Source organism: Castor canadensis, chromosome 3 (assembly GCF_047511655.1).
Source record: "Castor canadensis chromosome 3, mCasCan1.hap1v2, whole genome shotgun sequence".
Classification (NCBI taxonomy): domain Eukaryota; kingdom Metazoa; phylum Chordata; class Mammalia; order Rodentia; family Castoridae; genus Castor; species Castor canadensis.
In genome coordinates, this window is record NC_133388.1 from 7720985 (window position 1) to 7726799 (window position 5815).

A 5815-nucleotide genomic window follows, 5' to 3' on the forward strand; every position below is an offset into this window, starting at 1 on the left:
CCCCTGGCTTCCTTATTCTTAAGAAGAGAGAAATTTGCTCAAAATGATAATAGCACCAATATATTTGGTTATGTGTATGTGTGTATATATATATATATATACATCTAGGTATGTATACATACTTATGTATAGGCAAAACAAAGGACAGCAATGGTATAAGGAATGAAAGAATTAGGATGACTTTTTATTATAAGGCACTCAGCCTACATGTGAAGTGGTTAGTATTGTTTGAAAGTGGACATGGATTAAGTATAAAAATATATATCAAACACTGGGCCAAACACTAAAAAATAAAACTAGTACAATTGATATAATAAGAGAGAAGACAGAATGGAGTCATACAAAATGCTCAAAAATCACAAGAGGCAAGAAAAGAGTAGAGGAAAAACACATGAAGAACAAGAGTCACAAATAGAAAACAGTAACAAATTAAATGAAGTACACTTTGAACATCAATAGTGTAAATGTGCCAATTAAAAGACATTGTCAGAGTGGATCAAAAAACAAGACCCATACATGAAACCCACACTAAATATAGAGAGACATAAATTTACTGCACTTGATCTTAGCCAAAAGGCTAAGAGGGGATAAAGTGATAAAGAAACAAATGAATTTAAAGTAGACCATGCTAACACTAGTGGAAAGAAAGCTGGAGTAGTCATCGGACATTGGACAGAGCAGATTTCAGAGCAAGGATGAAGAAAAGCATCACACACTCAGGAAGGGGCCGCTTCCCCCAAACACGTAACACTCTCTAACATGTGCACACTAGAAAAGAGCCTGGGCAGCACGAGCAGAACTGATAGATCCAATGTTACAGTCGCAAATTCAACACCCTGACCGGGGATGAGGGACCAGTCTCATTCCTCTGAACGTGGACAGAGACTGCTCCTCCCCATGGCGGGCTCTAGGCACTATTGGTTGGACAGATTTACTACTGGGCTATTCTGAAAACATCCCGCGTGTGCTGGAGAGGAACGTGCCATCCAGGAAGGAATGCACCTGCGGAATGTTCTGTATTTATCTGTTAGGGCCATTTGGTCTGCAGTGTGGTTCAAGTTAGCCATTTCCTTACTGATTTTTCTGTCTGCATGATCTGACAACATGTTGCAAAAGTCTCCTATTCTATTGTCTTGCTGTTTCTCCCCTCATTTTAATATTTGCTTTATAATTTAGGTGATCCAGTGTTGGATGCATATATTTACATCTTTATAGCCTAATGCTGAATCTTCTTTATCATTATACAACCATAGTTAATGATCTTTGTCTCTTTGAAAAGAGTTTATGACTTACAGTCTATTTCATCTGATGAAAGCATAGCAACTCCTGCTCTATTTTGGTGGCACGGAATGTCTTAAGTAAGTCTATATATATATATATATATATATATTTTTTTTTTTTTTTGGTGGGACTGGGATTGGAACTCAGGGCCTCGAGCTTGCTAAGCAGGCGCTCTACCACTTGAGCCACTCCACCAGGTTTTTTTTGCTTTATTTCTTGGACAGTGTTTTGCATTTTGCCCACAGATAGTCTTGGCTCCTGAGCCTCCTACTTATTCCTCCTAAGTAGTTAAAACTGCAAGATGAATTACCAGGCCTGGCTTATTTGTTGAGATGGGGTTTTAATAACTTCTTGCCCAGCTGGCCTTGGACCAAGATTCTCCTGCTTTTCACTTCCTGAGTAGCGGAGTGGCATGAGCCACTGAACCAGCCCTGACTGAAGAATTTAATCCATTTCTAGTATTTCTTACCATTAGCAATTTGTTAATGATTGTCCGTTTTGTAGTTTGTTTACTTCTCTCTTCCTCTCATTCTTTCTTTGGGATTTTCTTTTTTGTTGTTTTATTTTTTGGCAGTATAGGAGTTTGAAGTCAGGGCTTACATACTTGCTAGGCAGGTGCTTTACTGCTTGAGCCACTCCTCCAGCCCATTTTGCTCTGGTTATTTTTGAGATAGGGTCTCACTTTTTGCCCAGACTAGCCTGGAATTCAATCTTCCTATTTTTGCTTCCCAGAGTAGCTGGGATGACAGGCGCCACCATACCCAGCTTTTTCTGTTGAGACAAGAGTGTCACAAACTTTTTGCCCAGGCTAGTCTCAAACTCAAGACCCTCCTGCTCCTGCCACCCGAGTACTGACATTACAGGTGTGCACTGCTATACCTGATGAGTTTTTTCTTTTTATCTTTTGTCTATCTACTAGGTTTTTTTCTTCATGGTTGCCATGAGGGATACATAAATCTTTTATGATTATGACAGTCTATTTTAAGTTGATAACAAGTTCAGTTCAATTGCATGTGAAGCTGTACAAATTTTACTTCTCCTGACACATTTTGTTAATGTTACAATATACATATTTTTGTGTTATATATCATTAACGTATTATTTAAGCTATCGCACAGTATAAATGCTTTTGCTGGGTACAGTGACTCATGCCTGTAGTCATAGGTACTTGAGAGACTGAGATCAGAAGGAGTGAGGTTGGAGGCCAGCCCAGGCAAATAGTTTGAGAGACCCCATCTTGCCCAATAGCTGGGCACAATGGTACATGTCTGTCATCCTGATTACATGGGAAAGCACAAACAGGAGGATCAAGGTCCAGGCCAGCCTGGACATAAGGCTAGACCCTATCTCAAAATAGCCAGTGCAAAAAAGGCTGGTGGAGTGGCTCAAGCAATAGAGCAGGTGCTTGGCAAGTGCAAGGACCTGACTTCAAAGCCCCGTACTATCAAAAAGAAACCTGGTGTTTGTGTATGTGAGTGAGGGGTGAGGGGTGAGGGGTGAGGGTGAGGGGTGAGGGTGAGGGGTGAGGGTGAGGGTGTGTATTCTGCCCTTTGTCTGCTGTCTCTGTGGGGCACAGTGATAATAGGGAATCTACATACAAGAAGCCTGTACCTTCCTCTCAGTTTTGCTGTGAACTTTGCAGTAGCTCTAAAAACAGGAAAATGTGAAAATGGGGGCATTTTATTGAGTGTAAAATCACTTTCTTTTTCTCTTCTTTTTTTTGAATCAGGGCGTTCTTGAGTTCAAACCCCTCGAGCCATGCTTCCAGTCCATTTTGCTCTGGTGGTCTTAGAGATGAGGTCTCATGAACAATTTGCCCAGCTGGCCTTGGATTTTGTTTATCCTCATCTTAACCTCCCATGCAACTAGGGTTACAGGTGTGAGCCGCTGGTGTCTGGCATTTCCTTACACTTGAAAGGTGAAGGACACCGTGTTGCACCCATGCAATGTCTGTGGATACTCGGGTTGCTTCCACATTTTAGCTGTTATAAATAACGCTGCTGTTAACGTGGGTGTAAAAATACTTCTTCGAGACTACTTTGGATCCTTCTGAATGTAGCCAGGTGCAGTGGTACACGCCTATAGTCCTGGCTACTTGAGAGGCAGAGGCAGGAGGACCACTTGAGCCCAGGATTTTAGGGCCAGCCTGGGAAACATAGGGAGTTTCCATCTTTACAAAAATCCTTCTGAGTACATCCCTAGAAGTGGAAATGCTAGATTATATCTTAATTATATATATATATATTTGAAGAACTGTCATACTGTTTTCCATCGCTACTGGCTCATTTTAACATTATGGCTGACAACTTTTACTTAGGTTTTACTTATGTTTGTTGAATTTCTTTTGGCAGTCCTGAGATTTGAACTCAGGGCAAGTCCTGTACCAATTTGGTTTTTCAAGTAGGGTCTTGTGCTACTTTTTCCAGGGCCTGAGATCCTCCTATATCTGCCTCCTGAGTTGCTGGGTTTACAGGCATGCACCACACCTGGTGTAGTTTATGCACTTCTGATGTTGTGTACCCGGAGACAGCATCCTGTTGGGGGGGTCAATCCCACAAATTCTTGTGGATTCCCCCCTTCAGATTCCTGTCACAAGACTGAGCCTCTGGAACTCCTCATCAGCTAATTGTAAACTGGGGCTTTCCTGACACTCTCCTTAGGGCAATTAATTTGGTAGCTGGCTCACAGAACAGAGGGAAACACTGTTTACTAAAGGAATACACACACACACACACACACACACACACACATATGTGGGACTGGGTTTGAACTCAGCGTTTTGTGCTTGCAAAGCAGGTGCTCTACCGCCTGAGACACACCTCTAGTCCACAAAGAATATTTTCAAGAATGCAAGTGAATGGTCATAAGAGATACACAGTGCAAGGTCTGGAGGAGTCCCACGCCCGGACACCTGACCCGTGGAGTCGGGGTGCAGTCCTCTCCTGGCATGTAGACGGATTCCTGTTCACCCACACAGAAAATCCCTGAACTCAGTCCTTCGGGTTTTCAGAGGCCTTGTTATGTCAGGATGGTTCATGAAATCATTGACCACTAGAGAGGAGCTCAGCCTTTCCTGGAGGTGAGGGGTGGGGCCAAGGCCGGCCTCAAACTTGTGATCTTCCTGTCTCCACCTCCTGATGGCTGGGATTGCCGACTTCCACCGCCATGCCCAGCTTTGCCCGTTTTTGAAAGACTCTGTTCCTCTACACTTCCTCCCCTATCCCTTTCCTTTCCTTTTTTTTTTTTTTTTGAGGCAGCATCTTATGATGTTAACCCAGGCTGGCCTGACGTCCTTATGTAGTTCAGGCTGGCTTCAGACTGGCGATCCCCCTGCCTCAGCCTCCTGAGTAACTGGGATTACAGTCATGCTGCAACATGTCTGGCTTCTTTTCCATTCTTGATGTCACAGAATTACATCATTGTATGTTTGTGTGTTGAAAAGCATGAGCTAGTAATTTTTTTAAAATGCATCCATCTTTTAAAATTATATAGAAAAATTATGGAGTTAAAAAACAAACTTACAATAATATTTTTACATTAATAATTAAAAAATTTCATCTGATGTCATGTAGAAACAAAAAGTGGAGTCACAAACAGTTGTTACAATTAACAGTAGCTTTAACATTTGGCCATATATTCACTTTTTTTTTTCTTTGTGGTAGTGGGGTTTTGAACTCAGGTTCTTCACCTTGAGCTGCTCCTCCAGCCCTTTTTGGTAAAGGGATTTTGCAACATAGGGTCTCACAAACTATTTGCCCTGGCTGGCTTCAAACTGTGATCCTCCTGATCTCTGTCACCAGAGTAGACAGGATTACAGGCATGAGCCACCCAGCGCCTGGCTACATACTTACTTTTACTGAAGTCATCCTTTCTGCACACAGCTTTGAGTTAAGGATTTCCTTCTGTTTAACCCTGCAGGACTCCCATAGCAGGGTCCCTTTTATTTATCTGAGAATGTTTTACTTTCTCGGTTGACAGGTTTTATTTATTTATTTATTTTGTTGGTACTGGGCTTTGAACTCAGGGCTTTAGGCTTGCGAGGCACTTGTTCTACACTTTTATTTTTTTCTCTTAGCACTTTGACTGTATCAGTCCACTGCTTTCTGCCTCCGAAGTTCTAGCGGGAATATGCTGGCAATCTTTTGTAGAAATCTGTGTGAGTGCAGTCGAGGCTCGGCCTGTGTGATGACGCCTGGGCCTGGATCTTGAGTTCATGCTATTCAGAGCTCGTCCATCTTCTTGAATGTTTACATTCTTGTCTTTCCTCAAATTCAGGGCATCATGGGCCATTATTTCTCCAAATAGCACGCTGCCTGAGTCCTCCTCCTGAGTCTCCCACAGTGTGCGTGCTTGTCCATTGACTGTACCACAGGTGCCGAAGCTCTGCTCACTTTCTGTCCCCTTCCTCTCTCTTCGTGTTCTTCTCATTCTTTCTTGTGACTCTTCGAATCTGCCTTTGAATCCCTCCAGTGAATTTTTCAATTATTTTACTTTTGAGCAGTAGAATTTCCTTTTGGTTTCTTTTCAGTTTTTC

At 42.3% G+C, this 5815-nt stretch overlaps 1 pseudogene; it reads right to left on the bottom strand.

Moving 5' to 3' along the window:
- Nucleotides 1-433: 433 nt before the first annotated feature.
- Nucleotides 434-589, bottom strand: LOC141421952 (U2 spliceosomal RNA; annotated as a pseudogene).
- Between the last annotated feature and the right edge of the window lie 5226 nt (nt 590-5815).